This window comes from Protopterus annectens, chromosome 10.part0, assembly GCF_019279795.1.
Source record: "Protopterus annectens isolate FY-2018-M chromosome 10.part0, PAN1.0, whole genome shotgun sequence".
NCBI lineage: Eukaryota > Metazoa > Chordata > Ceratodontiformes > Protopteridae > Protopterus > Protopterus annectens.
In genome coordinates, this window is record NC_056744.1 from 437,293,411 (window position 1) to 437,316,648 (window position 23,238).

Below are 23,238 nucleotides of genomic sequence, written 5' to 3' on the forward strand. Positions count from 1 at the left end.
AGGAAAGTAGAGGTATATCCAAAATAAGAAGGGGTCTGGAGGGAGGGTAACCAGGACTGCAACAGTGAATACACACTAACATCTACATTTATGGTAAGTGTACACAATTGCACTATGTTCTTTGTGTTTCAATGTTGTAGTCATCACTTTAGGATAGATTCCCAAAGCTAAGGATGGGAGGTGAAATTTAAATAGAATTAGGACCAGCTAAAAGGCCCTGCAAGGCTGCAGTGGCAAAGCCAGCTCCAGATTTAGAGAAAATTGGCAGATGGTAATGCTTGGTGAAATTATGTACAGAAATCCAGGTAGCTTCTAGGATATACATGGTAGGGACGCCTCTGAGAAAGGCTGTAGAGGTAGATGCAGCCCTGGTAGAGTGGGGTCTGATCCCCTGCGGAAAAAGTTTTCCATGGTGTTTGCAGCAGAAATGAATGCAATGGCCTATCCATTTGGAAATGGTTTGCTTTGAAATAGCATTCCCCTCTGCCCCTGCAGCAAATGCCACCAGCAGCTGATCAGATTTCCTCTGAGGTTTAGTTCTGTCCAAGTAGAATCTAAGTTGTCTTTGCATGTCAAAGGAGTGCAGAATCTGTTCCCCCTTTGTTCTGTGGATTAGGAAAGAAGGTTGGCAAATGTATGGACTGATTAAGGGCCACACTGGATACCACCTTGGGCATGAAGGAGGGATTGGTCCTAAAGGCCACCCTGTCCGCATGAAAGATAATGAAAGGCTCCACTGCCATGATGGCCTGTAATTCAGATACCCTTCTTGCTGAAGTAATTGCTAAAAGGAAAGCAGTTTTCCAGGAAAGGAGTTTTAAGTCCGCAGTGGCAGCTGGCTCGAAAGGAGGAAGGGTGAGCTTTTCCAATACAAAGTTGAGGTCCCAGGCTGGAGTTGGAGCTCTCCTGGGTGGTCGTAAATTTTTGGCCCCTCTGAGGTAAGTACAGTTGTGTACCTACCATAAATGTAGATGTTCGAGTGTATTCACTGTTGCAGTCATTACACTTGGGTTATCCTGCTGGCAGGATACCCGCAGTCAACCTGAATTCCAAAGCCCCCCCCCCCCAATCAGGGAAGCGTCCGTGGTTACTGTGGCTGTAGGGCTGGGTAGTACAAACGGACGACCCATTGTCAGATCCAAGCTGTTTAGCCTCCATCGAAGATCCCGCTTGCAAGACTCCGTGATCGAGATGTGGTGGGACAGAGGGAGCTGTTGGAACGACCACTGTGCGAAGAGCAGCCACTGGAGGATCCTCATGTGCATCCTGCCCAGAGGAAAGTACAGTTTTGTACCTAACATAAATGTAGATGTTAGAGTGCTAATACAGCTGCAGTAATAACATATGGGTTCTCTGCCGTCAGGCGGTCCCTCGGTCGGCCGAATTCCAAAGTCTTGGTCCGGCGTCGGTTGTTGTCGCTTCTTTTCCTGACGTCAGTGAGGCAGGAGTATACAAGACACAGCCAACGCCATTTTCTTCAGTCTTTCTTGCCCCAGATGTCAGGTGCCCCCAGTAGGAAGGCAATACATAAATTATATTTATATACATGCAATGCAATGTAATCAAAAAACAGTAGTTGCAAGCAAATATACCATAGAAGGATAACCCAAACAGTTTGTATGAAGAGGGGTTAGGTCCTAAACCTTTACCAAGAGGGGAAGGAGGGAGGGAAATCTGTACTGCAGCTGTATTAGCACTCGAACATCTACATTTATGGTAGGTACAAAACTGTACTATGTTCATCGTGCATACAGCTGCAGTAATAACATATGGGTAGAATCCCAAAGCTACGCACAGGGTGGTAGGCACTAGGTAAAACTGGGATGAGCCAGAATGCCCTGCAACACAGCAGTAGCAAAGCCTGCTCTGGTTTTGGAATATAAAGGCAGGTGGTAGTGTCTTGTGAAGGTATGCACAGAACTCCAAGTGGCTGCCTCCAAAATATCTTTGGTAGGAACTCCTCTGAGGAAGGCTGTAGAGGTAGCTGTGGCCCTGGTGGAGTGGGATCTGATGCCCGTAGGGACAGATTTTCCATGATAGGAGTAACAAAACCGTATGCAGTGGCCTATCCAGTTTGAAATGGTCTGTTTGGTCACTGGCTTCCCTTGAGCTCCTACAGCATAGGACACAAAAAGTTGTTCCAATTTCCTAAAAGGCTTTGTTCTATCCAAATAATAACGTGGCTGTCTATGGATGTCTAAAGAGTGTAGCAGCCTTTCCCCTTTGTTTTGAGGATTGGGGTAAAAGGTAGGCAAGTGTATGGCTTGATTTAAAGCTACCCTGGATACCACTTTAGGCATAAATGATGGGTTGGTTCGAAGGGAAACCCTGTCCTCATGGAAGATGAGAAAGGGCTGCACAGCCATGAGGGCCTGTAGTTCCGAAACCCTACGAGCTGAGGTAATGGCCAGAAGGAAGGCTGTTTTCCAGGACAAATGTTGCAAATCTGTTGAGGCAGTTGGTTCAAAGGGAGGCAATGTTAATTTTTCTAGAATATAATTAAGATCCCAGGTTGGCACTGGTTGTTTCCTTGGTGGTCTTATATTCTTAGCCCCTCTGAGGAACTGTCTTAAGAGTGGGTGAGAGAATAAGGGTGGATCCGTGTTGAATTCTGCAGAAATGGCTGAGGCATGGATTTTTATGGAGGAAAATGAAAGTCCACTGTTCAGCAGCTCAGCTAGATACTGTAATACCTGTGGCAAACTTAGTTTTGTAAGGTCCTGGCCTTTTTTCTCATTCCAAGAGCAAAACCGTTTCCATTTTGCTGAGTAAGCCTTTCTAGTAGATGGCCATCTGGCCTCCAAAATGACATCCTGTACCTCTTTGGGGAGTAAGGTCTGTTGAGGTGTTAAGGAATTTTCCATGCAGCGAGATTGAGTGTTTTCAGCTGACTGAAGAGTTTTGTAGTTGTGCTGAGTCAGCAGAAGAGGCATTAGGGGTAGGGACCAGGGAGGAGTGTGTGTTAGGCTCCTCAGGAGTGGGTACCAGTGTTCTTGGCCAGTCTGGAGCAATCAGTATCATCTTTGGTCTCTCTGTTCTTGCTTTCAAGAGCACCTTGGGCAGAAGAGGCAGAGGTGGGAAAGCGTAAACTGTCCATGCTGCCCAACTGAATGAAAGGGCGTCCACTCTCCAGGCCTTTGGATGAGAGGTCCTTGAACAAAACTTTTCCAATTGATGATTCCTGTGGGAGGCAAAGAGATCTATGTCTGGCCTCCCCCATGCTTGGATTATCTCTGTAAACACTTGAGGATTCAATCTCCATTCATGTGGATCTGTCATTTCTGCTTAGATTGTCTGCCAGCGTGTTTTCCAAACCTGGTAAGTACTGTGCTTGAAGTTCGATTCGCCATTCCAGAGCCAAGTTCCAAAGTGTCATGGCTAGTCTACACAGGGGGTATGAACGTGTTCCTCCTTGTTTGTTTATGTACCACATAACTGTGTTGTTGTCTGTTCTTATCAATAATTGTCCTGGATGCAGGAGGTCCTTGAAAGATTTAATTGCATTTATTACTGCTAGCATTTCTTTTTGATTGATGTGAAGGTGCTTTTCCTTTTGGGACCATTTGCCCTGAATGCACCTGTCTGTCATGTGCGCCCCCCAGGCGTAATCTGAGGCGTCTGTTGTGATGACTTGATTTGCTTGAAGCTTGCAGAATGGGAGACCTGTGTTTGTTTGACATGCTTGAGCCCACCATAGAAATTCCTTTTGCAAACATGGAATTATTTGTATTATTGTTTCCAAACTGGCTGTGCTGAGACCATAGATTTTTTAGGTACCATTGAAGTTTCCTCATATGCAACTTTGCACATGGGATTAAAAGAATGCAAGATGCCATGAAGCCCAGAGCCTGCAGGATTTTCCTTGCAGTAAGCCTGGTACAATTTGCTAGCATTCTGAAGTACTGAGTTAGTTGCCTCTGCTTTTCTAAGATAGGCCATCTGAAGTTGGCACCCAGGAAAGTTGTTTTCTGAGCTGGTGTTAGCCTGGATTTCTCTTTGTTGATTGTGTATCCCAGTGCATTCAGTAACCGTGTTGCATAAGCCAGATGTTCCAAAAGTATGTGCTTGCTGTCCGCTTGGATCAGGCAGTCGTCCAAATAAGGGTAAATTTGTATCCCTTGAAGTCTGCAGTAGGCAATTACTGATGCCAGGCATTTCGTGAATACTCTGGGCGCAGTAGATAAGCGAAAGGGCAATGCAGAGAATTGATAGTGAATTGAACCTGCAAGAAATCTGAGGTATCTTCTGCAGCTTTGTCTGATTGGGACATGCAGGTATGCCTCCCTGAGGTCCAATGTTACCAGCCAAAACCCCTTGCCCAGCATGGGAAGAAGCTGCTGTAATGTGAGCATCTTGAATTTTGGTACGAGTAAGAACGTGTTTAGGATGGATAAGTCCAAAATGCATCTCCAGTCGGTTCCTTTCCTTGGTACCAGAAATAGCCTGGAATAAAACCCTTGACCTTGTTCGTGAGTAGGTACCTCCTTGAATAGCTTTCATGTCTATGAGCTTTGAAATTTGTAGTTGTGCCTCTGCCCTTTGATTGTGTGGCAGGTTTGGCATGCCTCATTTTTGGAAGAGTGTGAAAATGAAATCTGTAGCCTCTGTTTATAACGTCCAGGATCCATTTGTCTGTTGTGACCATATGCCAATTTCTTGCAAATAATGCCGGCTTTCCTCCCAAGGGTGCTGCCAGCTGAGACTTGCTTGGCATGGAAAGGAGGAAGTCATTGGGTTTCTTTCCTGTATTGCTGTGCACCGTTTTCACCACCTCTTGGTGCTGGAGCTTGCCACTGCCTGCCTCTAAGATCCTTGTGATTGACCTCTACCCCTTGTGCGCCTACATCTTCCTCTTTGGGGCCTGTCCGTGGCTGGAAAGGACCAGTTTTTAGAAGGCCAATTTCTGCTAAAACATGGTGGTTGAACCTGTAGAAAAGCTTTGACAGTTTGCATAGATTTGGCTTTTTCTTCCATTTTCCGTAGTATCTCCTCAGCATTAGTACCAAATAGCACATCCTTTTGTAAAGGAGCATCTAGTAACTTAGCTTTCACATGATCAGGCAAGATTTGTTCCCTAAGCCATGCATGCCTACGAATGACTGATCCTGTAACTGCAGCTCTACTTGAGGCCTCTAGGGCATCATAACCACATTGTAAGGTGTGTTTACCCACTTGTTCTGCACTATGCATCATATCCTGCAACTCCTTCAAATCTGGTTGTTCAGGTTGAGACATTTTATTTCTTAATTGTGATAACAGAAACTGCTGATATTTAAGCATATGAAATTGACAATTTAAGGCCCTCATGGCTAGGGTGGCCGAGGTATATACCTTTTTTTCCCCAGCTTTCTAAGGATCTTGACTTTCTTTCGGAAGGAAGTGGATTCTTAGCAGTAGAGGTCTTCATTCCCTTGGGGCCTTGAGAAATGGTTTCAGGGTCAGCATTATGGCTTTTGAAAAGAAATTGGTGAGAGTTGGGAATTCTGTAGTACCTACCAGGCTTGACTGGGGCAGGAGGCAGGGAATCCGGGTTAAGGCAAGCCTCCGAATAAACATCAAGTACATCCAAGACAGGAGGCATCGCCAGAGGTCTGTGTTGAGGTAACAAAAGAAATTCCCTCAGTCTTTTCTTGGAATCAGAAAAGTCTTGGCCTTCCCAATGGAAGTTCCCTCAAAGTGTGCAAGGTTTCCCAAAAAGAATAATCCTCAGGGGGAGATACAGAAGGAATGGATTGCTCTGCATCAGAATCTTCAAAAGGGGAGTAAGATTGCTCTTCTACATCTGCGTTTTCTGAAAAAATGGAGCCCTGATCAGAAGAGAGAGAATCTTCCTCCACTCTGGGCCTCTTGTCAGGAGGGGGTTGGGAACCCCTGATAAGAGTAATTAAATCCTCAGCCATTTTAAGCATCTGTTCTTTAGGCATGGGGCTTGTGGATGGGCCCTGTGCAACAGGCCTCTTGGGATGCCTGGCTGATTTGGACTTAAAGGCCTTAATGGAAAAGGAAGATGAGGGTCTAAAGACACCATGGGTAGAAGAAGTGGACCTGTCCACATTAGGAGACTCTACGCTCACAGTGGCTTCGGTGGTTGTAGGCTGGGTATGGGCCGAGGTACCTGCAGTCTCGGGTACAGAAGACCCCGCCAAGGAGGTGTCGTCAGTAGTCGGGGACTGCATAGGCATCTCGCTGAGAACCGGACCACGTGTAGGCGGTTTTGGCATGGTGTCGGTGGAGACCGCGGACCTCGCGTGTCGGTCCTCGTCCTTGCATTTTTTGGACAAAACGGTAGTCTGAGTCTCAGACGACATTTTATAATCAAATGCTTTACCAAATAAATGTTGGGCGAACTCCACCCGACGCTTGATAGTGCGTTTATTGAAAGTAGCACAAAAGCGACAGCCCGAGACGTCGTGGTCTGGGCCTAAACAAGGTATGCAAAGGGAATGGAAATCCTTATGCGGTATTTGCTTCCCACAAGAAATACAATTGTTAACTTTTTCTGACATCAGTCTGAGGCAAGGAAAGTTTCCCCAACGGGGTACTTAGCTTTAATGAAGACTTCGGTTTCCAAATTTTTCGTAAATTCAGGAGCTGGCCGACCGGCACTTGCGAACTGCTTCTGCTTCAGGCACCGTGCGTCAAAAAAGACTGAAGAAAATGGCGTCGGCTGTGTCTTATATACTCCTGCCTCACTGACGTCAGGAAAAGAAGCGACAACAACAGACGCCGGACCAAGACTTTGGAATTCGGCCGACCGAGGGACCGCCTGACGGCAGAGAACCCATATGTTACTTCTTCAGCTGTATGCACGATGAACATCTGCAATCAGGGTGGCTGACATCATGCTTAGAACTTTCAGCACTTGTGCCGCAGAAACTTTTCTGTTCCGAATAAGAATAGCGACCTGGTCTCTGAGGGCTGATACTCTTTTGTGGAAGCTTGATCAGAGTTGTGGTAGTATCTAACTCCGCCCCTATGAATGAGATATGCTGTGAGGGCGATAAGGCAGATTTTTCAAAATTGACAGATCCCTAAACAGGAACAAAGGCTGATTGTGTATTCCCTGAATTGTACAAGGCAATGCTTGGTGGTGGCGGTGAGGTGCCAGTCGTCCAGATACGGAAGCACCCGGAATCCTATCCGCCTCAGTTGAGACACCACTACTGTCATGCATTTGGTGAACACCCTGGCGGTTGAGTTGAGACCAAAGGGCAGAGCTCGAAACTGGAAATGACTGGCTCCCAGCCGGAAGTGCAGATGATCCCGGGATGCTTTGGCCATTTTGATGTGGTAGTAAGCGTCCCTGAGATCTATAGAGCACATCCAATCGTCCTCCTGCAGGAAAGGAAGGATCGACTGTAGCGTGACTATCCGGAATTTTTCCTTTCTTACGAAGGTATTGAGTTTGCTGAGGTCCAAAATCGGCCTCCAGTCCCCTGTTCTCTTTGGAACTAAAAAGAGCCTTGAGTAATTTCCCGATCCTATCTGGTCCACTGGGACTGGTTGGATGACTTTTTTCAAGCAGCTTTCTTATTTCTATGGCTGCTTGATCTCACAGATTGGGTGGAACATCTGGAAATCTCTTTTGTTCAGGGGGCATGGTTATAAATAGGATGTTGCATCCTCTGGTTACTACGCTTTTTACCCAGGAATCCGTAGTAAGATTTAGCCAGGCCCCTGGGTATAAAGCTAAGCAACCCCCGACTGCCTCCAGAGTATGACAGTCGGGCCTCCCCTCAGGAGTGCTGGAAGGGCTTCCCAGGGACGCTATCCCTGTCGCCCTGGTTCTGCAGACCCCCTCTCCCACCTGGGCGGCGTCTTCCATTCCTGCCTCCTCTGCCTCTGGAGGAGGCGTCACTCTGTGTGGACTGGAAAGATCCCAGAGTCTTTCAGAACCACATTTTTCCACCTCTTTGCCCTTTGGGGTACAGTCTGGTCGGGGTGGAAAAACGGACCCCTGCGGCAGACAGTCTTATCTTCTTGCTCACACCGAGTGAGTCTCCTTCACTTTGGGACCAAACAGGGTGGCACCATCAAAGGGGGCATTGGTAAAGGAAGACTTGAAGGCTTCCGCAAAGGCGCATCCAGGATTGCCTCCGTAGAGCAATCGCTGAAGCTGCAGCCCTACTCAAACCCTCGGCCGCATACGAGATGAGCCTCATGGAAAAGTTTACTATTGAAGTGAGGGTGTTAAGCTGTGCTGTTACCTTTTCGGAGACAGCAGCATCTGTGTTACCCTGGAGAGCATCTCCCAACTCCTTGAGATCTCTCTGAAGTAGTGTAAAATGCATGAGGTAGTTCAGCGAACGCATGGAAAAAGTCGCCAAACTGAAAACGTGCTTCCCATACCTGTCCATAGTCCTGGAATCCTTGTTAGGAGGATGAACAGAGGAAGATGACACTGACATTTCCTTCTTCGTGGCTGCCGCTACCACCATAGCATCCACTGGGACTCCTTCAGTAAAATACGTTTAGTCACGGGGGGGGGGGGGGTGTAGTAATATATTTATTCGGCCTCCTAGGGACTGGTTCCCACTGTATCGGGAGTCTCCCACGCCCTTCGAGCCATTAGGTCCATTAGCTCATCAAAGGGCGGGGTCACCCAGGAGGTAGAAGGTTGAGCCCCAAATGCCTTCAGCAACACCGATTCGTCCTCAGTGGGGCAAGGGTCTGCCAATCACCCCTCTGTTTTAAGATCTCCAGGATATGTCAGCAAACGAGACATCCTCAGAGGGGGACCTTGGGGACCCCTCTGACTCATCCAAATCGGTGTCAGATGTCAATGATTCTTGCTGAGAATCATGTGCCTCCTCTTGCACAATTTCTTCCTCAGGACTTCATCAGAGAGGGCATCTGGTGAAGCTTCCGAGGAACAGGGACGGAGCCGAACTAATCTGTGTCGAGGCTCCGAGGGGAAGAGTCGGAACCAAAAGTTCGGTTAGACTCTCGGCCCCGGAACCAAGGAGAGACCGTCAGCTCTGCGACTCCTCTATGGGCTCTGAGGGATTCGAGGTCAGTGGCGCCGATCGAAGTAGGCTTCGGTACCGTGGGTTCAACAATCATCTGTTCCTCTTCTCCCGGCTCCGAAGACTTGAAAGGTCTCGAAGGAGGATCTGCTGGAGATGCAGGGAGGGCTTCCAGTTTCGAAATCAACTGGGACGAAACCGCAATTAGTTTGGACAGAGCCATATTCTCCATGAGCTTCTATACCACTCGATCCACGTCAGTATCAGATAACGGCCTGGAAGAACTGGTCGAAGGGGCCGAAGATGTCACCGACCATCGAGGGAGAAGGCTCCTCCGACACCAAGACCTGAGGCTCGTTGAGAGATAATCGTTCGGTGCTCGGCCCGGAGGTCTGTGGAGCCGGTGACTGAACCTTAGACGAGGTGCTCTGAGCCGATGACCTGGGCTCAGATACCTTTGAAGTCTTCGACCCCTTCGAAGACTTAGACACCTGATCAGCCTTCTCCAAGGCTTCTTGAAAGTCAGGCTTTAGTAAGCCCCTTTCTATTAGCTTCCTGCACCTTTCCATCATGACCCTTCCACTGAAAGAGTGACAAATGGAGCAGTCCTGCAGATGGAGAGGGCCAAGAAGGTAGACGCAGGAAGCATGATCGTCAGTAATGGATATCTGTCCGCACGGACATCTTTTGAACCCCAATTTAGCTTTTTCTGCCATGACTAACAAGAAACAAACTTTACCAACAAAGTTAGGCTAGCTTACCAACAGTATAAACACTAATTTAACTATGAGTAATTAGTCTAGGTATAAACACTACACTATATAAGAGAAGTTAAGTAATCTTAGCAACAGTCAATATAAACACTAATTTAACTGTGAATAACTAGTATGGATATATAGAAAAACACTGCACACCAATACTACAATGCTAATTATTAGAAAAAACTCTAAGCTTATAAGAGCAACTACTATAGCTGTCAGAGCCCTGACAGGACTAAATAGGCCTAAGCCCTAAGAGATATAGATATATATATATATATATATATATATATAAATGCAAACTCCTAAGAGGAAAGAACACACACTAACACTATTAATATCAACTAGAAAAAAACAATTTAAACAGTTCTGATACTGAAACTACTGCAAAAAATACAAAAGTTTTAACGGGCCTGAGCTCTCCTCGACGCGATCTGCTGCAGCAGCAAACTAGATCAGAGGGATGGTAGAGGAGGATCATGGAATATAGACTGTGCCTCGAGCTTTCTCTTAGATGCAGAGCTTGTGAAGCGGCCGACTCAGAGCAGAGGATCGGCTCCGAACCCGTGTGTAAGAACAAACAGCGAGATCGAACAATTTCACATGAAATCCATTACTGTCTGCATTGATTTTGCTTTATCCTCCATTTTCTTTAACACCTCTTCTGCCTTAACACCAAACAAAGTATCATGCTGTAATGGAGCATCCAACAATTTTGCTTTAACATGATCAGGTAAACTTTGTTCCTTTAACCAAGCATGCCTTCGAATGACAGAACCTGTAACAACGGTTCTGCAAGAAGTCTCTAATGAATCAAAACCACATTGTAAAGTATGCTTTCCCACTTGTTCAGCTGCATGCAACAAATCCTGCATTTCCTTATTTTCAGTACATTCTGAGCTTGTAAGCATTTTCTGTTTGAGCAAAGATATCAGATATTGTTGGTATTTAAGCATGTGAAACTGACAGTTTAAAGCCCTTACAGCCAAAGTAGCAGAAGCGTAGACTTTTCCCCCCATCTGTCCAGTGCTCTTGAATCCCTATCAGAGGGAACAGGATTTTTTGCAGTGGAAGCCTCGACCCCCTTTGGGATCCTGTGAAATTGTTTCTGGGTGAGCAGCAGGGTTTTTATACAGAAATTTATGTGAATCTGGGACCCTGTAGTACCCATCTGGCTTAACTGGTGCAGGGGGTAAAGAATCAAACTGGATTCAGGACAAACATCAAAAATATCTAGTACAGGGGGAATAACAAGGGGCATGTGCTGAGGCAATAAAAGAAAATCTGAGCCTTTTCTTGGATTCAGAATAATCTTGGCTCTCCCAATGGAGATGCTCCCTCATGGTGTGCAGGGTTTCCCCAAAAGAATAATCCTCAGGAGAGAGGCTGAAGGGATAGATACTTCAGCATCAGAATCCTCATAGGAAGGAAGAGAATATCCCTGTTCAGAAGAGGAATCAAAGGAAATAGAAACCTGGTCAGAGGAATCCTAGTCCGTATCTTGCCTAGGCCTTTTATCATGAGGGGGATAGGAACCCCTGATCAGAATTATTAGGTCCTCGGCCATTTTAAGCATCTGTTCCTTTGGCATGGATGACTGTCCAGGTGAATGCTGAACTTGTTTCTTTGTCTTTATTGGTGTTTTAGACTTTGTCTTGGCTGCTGAAGTAGTCCTGATAGTAAGTTGAGTAGGTTTGAAAACACCCTCAGAAGCAGATGCCTGCTCAGCGACTCCAGACCCATCTGAGGGAATAGTTTCCGTAGGCCCCCAATACCTTGAGTTTCCAGAGGCCTAGGTGTCTCCACGTGGAAGTCGGAGGCGGCCTGTGGCTCTGAGGTAGCGGGTGTCAGGGGCTGCGAAAGTACCTCACTGAGAACTGGCGAATGGCCTAGAAGAGGCTTCGTCTGTTTTGGACCTCAGATGCCTGTCCTTTTCTTTGTCCTTGCTTTTATGAATTCTGGTCATCGGTTGTTCCGACAACATTATATAATTAAATATTTGGCCAAATTAATGTAAAGCAAAATCAAACCTATGCTTAATAGTGCGTTAGTTGAATCTAGTGCAAAACCGACAACTAGCAACGTCGTGGTTGGGGTCTAGGTAAGGAATACAGTAAGAGTGAAAATCCTTGAGGTATTTGCTTCCCACAAGAAATACAATTGTTAAATTTTTACTGACATCGGTCTGGAGCAAGAAAAAGTTTCCCCAATGGGATACTTAGCTTTATTGAAAACTTTGGTTCTGAAATTCAATTTCGAAAACCTCAGGAGTCGGCCGACCGGCAGCTGCGAACTGCTTTTGCTTCGGGCACTGTGCGACAAGAAAGACTTAAGAAAACAGCGTCGGCTGCATCTTTTATACCCCTGGCGCACTGATGTCAGGGAAGAGGCGACAGCAATCGTCGCCGAACCAGGACTTTGGAATTCAGGCCGACTGCGGGTAGCCTGCCAGCAGGATAACCCAAGTGTAATGACTGCAACAATGAAACATGATGAACATCTGCTTAAGAAGTGGATGAGAGAAGAGGGGTGGTTCTGTGTTATGAGCAGAGATGGCTGAGGCATGAATTTTGATGGAGGAGAAAGACAGGCCCTTATGAAGCATCTCAGTTAAGTATTGTAAAATCTGAGGTAAACTGGGCACTTTTGTGGTTAAAATCTCTCATATTATACAAGAATGAGATTTGTTCTTGATAGATGTAAAAAAGTAACATTTCAAGCAGGAAAGCTACAGCACCAAGAAAATATCAATCTTGTTCTGGATTGTGATATTAAGGAACTTGGAGCAGAAGAGATTGTTTGGGAACTGATGAAGGATCAACAATAAAACAAATGCAAACAACTCTCACTAAGGAATACTTTAGAAGACTAAATACTGAAAACTGCCTTGATATCCAGGAATAAAGTCTAAGCTATAAACCAATTTGCTCTTCCTGTTCTAATTCACAGTTTTGGGATGACACCCCAAAGGGTAATGGATCATCTGGAAAGAAGAAAAATGCTCCATGCTCAAATGACAAGTGCATATCAAGATTATATATTCCTCGCTCTGGAGAAGGTATGGGCCTCCTCAAAACTGATTTCTTGTATCAATCTGAAGCTGAATACATATCTGATCTCACCAAATCCAAACAGTGAAAGTTTTAAACCACAAGGATAAGTCTATGATGACTTTCTTGCTTAATTTAGCAGAATCAGTGTCAAGCGGGAATGGAAATTAGTCGAAAAAAAAAATCAGGCAAGAATTGAATGTGCCAAAAAATAAAAAGGATCAGATGACAAAGATGTGGAAAAGGCATGAATATTATGGTAATAGTATAGATCTCCTGGATCATCATGACTACTCAGGATTTAATGCAGGAAGGATTAAGGAGAGGTAAACAAACTAAAAGAAAGGTTAATAATGGGAGCTCAGGATAATGGACTATGCACACATTGGTTCACCAAGGCCATTGAAAATGTAGGAAAAAGAAATGCAGATTCTGAAATAAACTGGAAACAGTCTCACATTTTTTGCTGGGTGTGATGCACTTACGACAGAGGGCCTTGTATACTGAAAGGCACAATAATGCGGCAAGGCTGGTGCTTTGGGGATTATGCTAACACTAGACTATTGTAGTTGCGAAGCAGTGGAAACATGAACCACAAAGTACTGCAGAAAATTACAAGTTTTATATCACATGGGATCACCCATTACAAACACTTCAAAAAAAGAGGAAACCAAATATAGTAGCCCAGGAAGAGAGACAAAAGTAGCACTGATTAAAATTGCTACACCCAGTGACTACAGGTGCTTTGCATACAGACACAGTCACAAAATATCAGGGTTTGGAGGCAGAAATGACAGCAACAGGGAAGGATAACCAGACTGTTCCAACAGTAGTAGGAGCAATAAGTCTAAAAGAATTTACAGTCCAACTCCATACGAATAACAGGAGTCAATTCTGGGCACACTGAGGATGCTGTGAAGAGCACTTTCAGCTAACAAAGACTGAAACCATACTAATTTCATGAACTTTAATCATACCCTGATTTAGGAATGGAGCCAATTCCAATCTTGGTATTAGAAACCCAAAAGACTGAAATTAAACCAATAAAATTGGGTCTATATCATTTCGAACATTCATTTAATCGAATGCTAAAAGGCAGACATCAAAATATAGAACCACAAGTTAGCCAAACGTTGAAAACCACGAAAATTAAACTATCACATTGCCATAGTTGGCCACATCACGTTTACTGACGTAAAACTTTACTAAGAAATTCTGTTATTCTGTAAAGGGAGATAACGTACGTTTAGAATATAAGGTGAAGTTTAGAAAAAGAAGTTATGTCTTACCATGATGTTCCATCAGAGTTGTTGATCTTCCAGTCATCATTGATGCGGTTCTGTTCCGAGCCTTCGGAACAGAGTCGGCCTAATACCAAGCTCGCTTACACCAAAAACACTCTAGCTAAGCTGCTACCCACAATGCCCTTCTCCCAGTTACCACAGATAGAGTTTGCTTGCAACATATAGAAGAAAACAGAAAAAAGGCCATTTCTGCACAGAAACCATGAAACACCACAATGACCGAGAAGATCCACCAGGAGCCTTTGGTGGGGGACAGTGAGAGGGTGTGATGACTGAAGATCAACAACTCAGATGGAAAGTTATGGTAAGATACAACTTCTTTATCTGAAGTTAATCTTCTTCCTGTTCATCACTGATGGGACAGAACCCCAAGCTACTTGGAGACCCTGGGTTGTCCCCTATGGAAGAACATTCCTGAGAACCATAGAGCCGACGGCCACTTCCCCTGGAGACCAAATCCAATCTGTAATGCTTGATGAAAGTATGGGGTTTAGCCCACATGGCTGCTGCACAAATGTCATCTATGGAAGCCCTGGAGTGAAAGGCAACCAAAGTTGCAATGGCCCTAGTTGAATGAGCTTTGATTTGAACAGGTTTAGTTTCATTCGCTAGGGAGTATGAAAGGGTAATGCAATCTGAGACATTTTGATAAAGTAACTTTTGGTACAGCACATCCCATTCTTGGACCAGAAAAGGAAACAAAAAGTTGGTCCGACTTGCAGAAGGACTTATTCTTGTCCAGGTAGAAACTTAGTTGTCTATGTATGTCCAATGAATGTAGACAGTATTCCACCTTGTTGGAATAATTTGGAAAAAGCACAGGGAGCTCACTGGACTGGTTAACGGAGAAGTCTGACACCACTTTTGGGAGAAAGGATGGGTTAGTACGAAGGGATAATCTGTCCCTATGGAAGATTAGATACAGGCGTTTGATGCATAAGACTTGTAAACTCAGATATGTCTGGCTGATGAGACTGCTACCAGAAACGATTTCCATGACAGGAATGTAAGATCACATGCCGCAGCAGGCTCAAAGGAGGGTAGAAAGAGATTCCATGTCTCCACAGGTTGACTGATAGGAGGTCTGCTATGGAAAACGCCCTTGAGAAAGGTCTCGCAAAGGCGGGTGGAGATCAGAGGAATGCCATTAGAGCAGTTAAGGAAATTGGAAATAGCTGCTGAATGGACTCTAATAGTAAAAGCTGATGCCCTATTGTCAAACTCAGAAAGATACTGAAGTATAGCAGCTGTAGGAGTTGAAAGGATCTAGCATCTGATTATTAGACCAGATAGCAAATCTTTTTCATTGGTCTCTGTAGAGTTTTCTGGTGGATGGTTTATGGGAGGCCAGAATAATATTGCGGACAGGTGAGGAGAGGATTTCCTGCCTGGCGACAAACGGAAGTGGAGAAACCAAGCTGTCAGCTTGAGTGTGGATAGATTTGTGGGAGTCTGCCCTTGTGGGTGAGATATTGGGTCCTGAGTGTCCAGGATCCAAGGAGGTTGTAACAGATGAGGCTGGAAGGGAAACCAGACTTGTCGAGGCCAGAGGGGGGCAATTAGGATTACTTTGCATCTCAACCAGATTGCTTTCCTTAGCAACAGAGGGTATCAAAGGTATCTGAGAATAAGCATAGACGAGACCCGCGGGCCAATCATGAGTCAAGGAGTCTCTCAGTGACTCCCCGTCTGGGGGAAAGAGGGCGAAGTAGCTGCTACATTTTTTGTTTGAAGGGGAAGCTATAAGATCGCAGCAAGGCTGGTCCCAACGGCTTAAGATTTCTGCCGTCACGTTTGGGTTGAGACCACTTGTGTGGATGGAAAATGCATCTACTCAGCCTGTCCGCAATCATGTTGAAGCTCCCTGGGATATACGCTGCAATTAAAAAGTGGTCGGAAGCTATCGCCCAATGCCAAATTCTCATGGCCTCGCGACATAGGGGGTAGGATTTGGTCCCTCCCTGTTTATATACCAGATAACAGACATATTGTCAGATTGGATAGTAATCATTCCTGATGGAAGGAGCGGATGAAGTGCCTGCAACACTAACAGCATTGCTCTTAACTCCAGGACATTGATATGCAAATTGACCTCTAAGCTGAACCACGTGCCTTGGACGGTCTTTCCATGGAATTAGCCCCCCCCCCATCCTATCAAGGAAGCATCCATGGTCATCGTGGCGTTGGGGAGTCTGGAAGGGGCGACACCAAAGATTTTCATCGGTTCTCATCCACCAGAGGAGATCTTGTTTGCAGGAATTGGTGATGATCTGTGAGTTCAGAGGATGGAGATTGGGTATCCACTGGGACAAAAGGAGCCATTGTAGTAGTCTCGTAAGCAAACTTGCTAGGGGGACAATTGGGATGGCTGCCACCATAGACCCAGAGCCTGTAGAACTTCCCTTACAGACAACCTCCTTCCACAGAGTATCGTTTGTACTTGTAACCTTAATCTCGGACATCTGTGAGGAGGGAGAGAGACTTGGCTTGTTTGAGCACTGAATACTGCTCCTATAAATTCCAATTGTTGGGTGGGATAAAGGTTGGATTTTTCCCAGTGTATTGTGATGCCTAGGAACTCCGCCAGTGCTAGAGTGTAGCGGAGGGCCGTGACCAGTAGGCGCTTGGTAGGGGTGGAGAGATGAGACAATCGTCTAGATATGGAAACACCTGCAATCCCTGAAGTCCCAGATGAGCTGTCACCACTGCTAGGCATTTCGTGAACACTCTGGAGGCAGTCGAGAGACCGAACGGCAGGGGTCTGAATTGGTAATGATTGGCTCCTTGCCAGAAGTGAAGGAGACTCCTGGAGCACTTGTTCATTTTTATGTGGTAATACGCATCCCTAAGATCTATCTAGCACATCCACACCCCCTCCAGAAGAAATGGGAGAATGGATTGTATCGTGACCAAGCGGAATTTGGTCTAAACTACTGATTTGTTTAGTTGGCTGAGATCCAAAATGGATCTCCAGTCCCCGGTCTTTTTTGGCACTAAAAAGAATCTTGAGTAAATACCGGATCTGCACTGGTCTGGGGGGACTTGTTGGATGAGACAGCTTTCTTTATTTCTGAAGCTGCCTGTTCCCTTTGACTGGGTGGAACATCAGGAAGGTATTTTGGAGGTCTTGGCTAAGAGATTAGAGGGATGCAATAAACTTTGGAAATTATTCTCTGCACCCACTGATCATTTGTAATAGAGTGCCAGGCAGCTTGGTGCAGAGAAAAACGAGTCCCGACTTCTTCCAGAGGAAAGCAATCGGGCAGTGCTTCAGCAATGCTGATAGGGTCATCTGGAGAAAAAGAATCCCTGGAGTCCTGATTTCAGGGACCCCCTCTGCTCCGAAAAGGGCATCTTCCATTATTGGAACCCCCTCTATCTCTGGGGGAATCCTCACCACATGCACTAGGGAAGGACCTTGAGATTTGTTTGCCATACCCTTCCACTCCTGGTTCCTGGAGAAAGAGCACTGAGGTTTGGAAAAACGTAGGCCAATGGCAGACAAGGTTTTTCCATCCTGCTCACACCTGGCTAATGTGTCCTTCACTTTAAAATCGGAACACAGTGGACAGTTTGATAGGAGCACTGAAGAAGGAAGACTTGGAGTCCGCGAGGTCACGAATGCGCATCCAGGCATACAGTCTCATAACTCACCTGCACCCACAGCTCTAGCCACCCCTTTGGTTGTGTGGGACAGCAACCTCATGGACGAGTTGGAGATAACTCTAGGGTAGCAAGCTGGGAAGCAACTTTATCATGTTCCCCATCTGGATCTTGACTCATGAGGGTTCCAGAGAGTTCAGAGATATGATCTCTTTGGAGTCGTAAAACGTGCCAAGTAATTCAGAGACCTGACAGCAAAAGTCGCGGAAGCAAAAACTCACTTCCCTAATCTGTCCACTACCTGGGACTCTGTTGGGCAGATGGAAAGCAGGACTTTCCTCTGCAAGGTCCTTTTTATCAGCCACCACCACCATAGCATCTACTGGTAAGCCTCTAGACCAGTGGGGCTGTTCCTCTGAAAGGGAGAGTATCTTGTCTGGTCTCCGGGGAATGGCCTCAACGGTATCAGGGTTCTTCCATGCCTGTTGCATGATGAGCTTGACTAACTCATCAGCAGGGGGGAGTCTCCCAAGAAGTAGAGGGCTGAGAGCAGAAGGCCTGCAGGAATACAGATTCCTCAGAGGAAGGATTGGAGGGCTTCCAGTCACCTCTCTGCCTCAATTTCCAGGATGTCTCCAAAGGAGACATCAGGGGGTGACCATGGGGACCCTTCCACATCATCATAATCTGTATCCTCAGTAAGGGACTCCTCTGGGGTGTCCATGTGTTTCCTCTTGCACGTCTGTTTCAGAGGTTGGTCTCGAGTGGGAGCATCTGAAGAAGACTCAGAAAGGAGGTTATCCTGTACAGGAGTTTCCTGAGGCTTAGGCTCTCTGTCCTGGGGGGAGTGGCTTGTGATAGCTGCAGCTCAGGAGCAGCAGGGGGAATGTCTGACTTAGGAGGAGCACTTCCCAAAGCAAGCACCCTCTCCATCACCCGGAAGGCAGACCCACCCGAAGAGGAATGGGAGCCCGGAACAGAGGTCACACCCTGCTCCATGAGGTCTGTTCCAGAGGACGGAGCCTCAAGCAAAACCGGGGCGGGAGTTGCCCCCGGGTCCAAAGAAGGAACCAATGAAACAACTGGAACCGTACCTGGAGCTGGGGGTTCCACCCCCCCCCCCCAAGCATGAGATTGAGGAAGGGGTGGTTCTGAAAGAACCGAAACCCAAAGGGGTCTTTGAGCCTCAGGAAGATCACTGTCAGCACCGAGGAGAGGAGTCCTCCCGCAGACGTTGGGGCTATGGGCCTCGGAACCGAAGGGTCCAAGGGAGGAGAATATGTAGGAGTCGCAGGGGCAATGGACAAAACACAGAGTGGGATGGGTTTTAGGAAAATTTGTAATCCTTCTACCTGTCAGCAGCTGATCAAAAAAGCGCACCACATCCAATTCAGGTAGACTCTTGAGGGGGAGTCAGGTTGGCCCAAAAAGGGGCTAAAGGCTTGTCCTGAAAATGGATCCAAAAGACAGGGTGTACTGGTTCCGTAGTGTATTAAGAGTCAGCACAGAGAATTCCAGTTTCGAAACAGGCAAAAGGGGGACTATCTGTGCCAAGAAAGGGCTTGGAGCTGAAGGAATAGCTGGAGTGGAAGTCATTATCGGCTCTGAAGCAGTCATCGGTATCGATCTCGGATGGGAGATGTCTGTGCCGAGGTAATGGCAGGCAACACGTCTGGAGCTGAAATTACAGTCGGAACCGTAACAGTCGATGCAAAGGGTGGCGCCGATGTTGAAGTCATCTCAATGTCTGTAGGGACCACCGGAGCATAGCTCGGAGCCGAGGTGGTCGGAACCAAGGATGTGATCTTGCGCTCAGTGGAAGACTCATGGGCCTTGTGCTTATGAGGCTTGCCCTCATCACCGGCCAGTGAAGAAGGGTCAGAATGAGGACTTTTTTGTCCTTAGATGGAGGGGTAGAGACCTCAGACGCAGAAAGAGCCACAGAAAAAGAAGGAAGTAAGCCTTTTAAAATAAATATTTCTTCTTTCATTCAGCGTCCTCTGACAAACTGACACAAATCTGATGGAGGTTTCACAGATAAGTGTGGAACCACCAGACAATATACACATTCCTCATGCATGTCGCTATTGAGGAGTTTACCACTGCAGGGAATACAATGCTTAAACCCAAGTCCCTTTCTTTTCAGACATACTCAGAGGAAAAAAAAAATTCAACAATCCAAAAAGGGATAGAGAAGGGAAGGAAAAGAAGAAAACACCAACAATGGTACTGAGAATGCCACAAGGGTAAAGGGTGTTACCAGCTATGATAAAAAGATACCCATGGGTAGAGCTCGTAAAGGTAAGTAGTTATAGTTTGAGAAGAAATTTTATAAAATACTGAAAATTTTGAAAAAATACAACACTTAGCTGGAGATCTTGGTGAAATGCTGCTATATGGCTGCGCAGCAAATGAGATCTAAGGTAACTGGGAGAAGGGCATTGTGGGTAGCAGCTTAGCTCGAGAGTTTTTGGTGCACGCGAGCTTGGTATTGGGCTGATTCTGTTCCGAGGGCTCAGAACCGAACCCCATCAGTGATGAATAGGAAGATTAACATCTTCAGATTACAAGGTTTAAGTACATATATAATCATATAGTCTTAGCACAGTAGTAATACATGACACCATAAAAAAGTATAAGTTGCATGTTTTCGCAGCTTTGCCTATAAATTAAGAGAGTGTAACACGTAAGTTGTGTAAGCTCGACTAAGTGTCATTTTTACAAATGGCTAGCACTCCTCCTGTAGCTCCTGGAAGTCTAGGTACGTGCTATAAAATTGACATTGCAGAAAAACATGGAAATGTTAAACTTACATGGGTATCTATACATTCGAGAAGACGAGCAAAGATAGGAAATACTGGTGCTGCAAGTATAAGCAAGCATGTAAATGCAAGGGTAAAGCAGTCACTATGAAGCAGGTACATGGGAAACTTCTGTACAAGTCAGTGTCTCATGCACATCCACCCAATGCTGCTGAAGTAGAGCGTTATATCGCTTGTCACCAACTGAAAGAAGCAGCTCGGTTAACTAGAACTACACCAGCATTAGTAGTGGATGATATCAATGCCAACACTTCAGTAGAGAGTACCTTAAGCTTGCCTTCTAGGCATTTGATGTTGCAACAAGTAAATAGTGTGCAATGTACAAAGATGCTTAGTTATAAAATGGTATCAACCTCTTTAAATGAAGTGAATGCTACTGAGTGTTCTGAAAGAAGGTTGCTTCATACAGAAACGTAAGGCAGACCTTAATACCAATATTCATTGCTTCGTTTTCAGTACGAAAGAGAATCTGCAAGATTTATGCACATGTAAATAATGGTTAATGGAGTCTTTTTAACAAATAGTCAGCTATGTCGGCAACTGTATAGTGTACATGGACTGATTTCATTTGGAGAGACTACTAAATGTGTGGCACATATATATTGTTTAATGTCAAAGAAATCATACAAAAGTCATAACTATTTATGGGAGTGTCTGCATGAGCTAATGTTCTCTCTTGATCTAGTAGTTAGAGTAGAATATATTCTGTGTGACTTTGAAATGACCGCTATTAAAAGCGTGCGCATAATTTTCATCAGGTAACATCTAATGGAGGTCTCATTTCTCACAAGCTATCTGGCGAAAGGCGCAGTCTCTAGGATTGTCTACGTTGTATGGCAAGTGTGTAGTTTCAATTGTGTGTTAAGAAATTAAAAGCTCTCATTCCTGCAGGAAGATGAGGTTGGTCCTACATTTAAACGCTGTGTGAGAGAGATTTCCTGTTGAGGGGAAACAGTTGTCATTCTGCAGAGGTGTATGTTCCGGGAAGTGTGCGTAAACAAAGGACTAGGTCAGCATGTGTCAAGATTTCCACCGGTGTTCCCTATTTCATTCTGAAATGATCTGTTCTTTTCACATACGTAGAACTATGTTGAAGGCTGGCATCGCTGTGTTAGATGTCATTTAGGTAGGTGTATTTCAGACATCCCAGCTGTTCTTAATGTTCTAGTGAGTGAGCAAAACAGGGTTAATGAAATCAGATTACAACTGCAGTGTGGTTGTCCGCCTTCACCAAAAAAAAAAAAAAAACTTAAGTGCTGAAATGCAGGTCCGTACGCAAGCAGTGCTGAGGAAGAGGACTGAGTATTCTGCAGCTGAATTCCTTCGAGCGATAGCTCTACTGTTGGTTTAATATAGAAATGAAATTTTTAACGCACTACATAAATTTAAGTGTTTTCCTAGTTAGGTGTTTGTTCATGTTCACATATATTAGTTCTGTACATTTACTTCGCACAGGGGAGTCATGGGTGAAGTGTAGGTTATTTTCTTTGAGGATGCAGTAGAAAGCAGGAGGCGGAGTTGGGCAACTACAGCAATTAGATATTTTGATTTTTGTGGTTTTCAACATTTGGCTAACTTGCGGTTCAATATTTTGGTGTCAGCCTTTTAGTATTCAATTAAATGAATATTCGAAAGGATGATCTAGACCCTAAAAAGCTACTCAAATGCTGTTCTCTCTAGTTGAATCATGCTTGTTGCGGAGCGTGCATCAGCTATGCATACAATTACCATACACACACTTTTGTAAATATGGATTTTGTAAATATATCTGAAAAAACGTATGCACTGTAACAATTTATACACAAGTGTCAAAGTTCCACTCATCAATATTGCTTCTATACTTGATAGGATGGAATGAGACTGGTGCTACCAATTACCACAGGACATGTTAAAAAGGTCCTTAGTGAAACACTGGGGGGGGGTTAAAGTAAGCAACTGCACATATTGCTTCATAGGTAGCTACCAGACACGCAGTCCAAAGACTGAGTAGACTACCAGTTTCAGCTTTAAGAAAACCGGACTCACAAAGCTAGTGATGCAACTAAAACTCAGTTTAACCTAAAATCCAGTTCACATCATAAAGCTTTCAGGATGAAATCCATTTATCAGTGTGTAATAAAACATTAAACTCACTCCATTTTATACTAAAATATGACAACCAAACACATGAAAGTAGTAATTAGAAAAATTGCATTTAACTTTAAGCACAATTTAATTAGAACAAAATTATTTCACAAAATATGCAATTAAAAACTATTCAGAATTTTAAAATTATTCATATTTGTAATGCAATTTGATATTACATTAAACGGAGTTTTATTTGTATTTCTGGAGTCAAGAGTCTGGTGGTCTTCAAGTTGTTTGTTGGACTTTCACTGCTGACCATGTTAGTGCGTTTACCTGTTTCTTTGTGCACGAGACTACCAGCTTCCTAACTTGCCCCACAGCAGAGTTTACTAACTGCCTTCTTCAAAGTTGCACAGTAATAAATGGAAAGTGAAGCAATCAAACCTTTGACAACCTGAAGCATCTCATTAGCATTTCATAACGATCTTCTGTGCTGTTAGATAAGTTCAGCCTTAGATGCACATGTACCTCAAATGTCCAGATTTTTGTAGAATATCCAAATTTTTGGTTTCTCAAAATCTGTGGTTTTCCTAAATCACTGGGATGATCTGAAGACTAGTCAGTGTTATAAGGACATACATTTCAGTTTCAAACTTTATAATTTTCAG

The 23,238-nt window shown here is 45.0% G+C and overlaps 1 protein-coding gene across 1 annotated transcript in view; it reads right to left on the bottom strand.

Moving 5' to 3' along the window:
* The window catches only part of LOC122814170 (kinesin-like protein KIF2C), a 1,072,320-nt gene that overhangs the window by 508,405 nt on the left and 540,677 nt on the right, over positions 1–23,238 (bottom strand). The window lies entirely within an intron of this gene.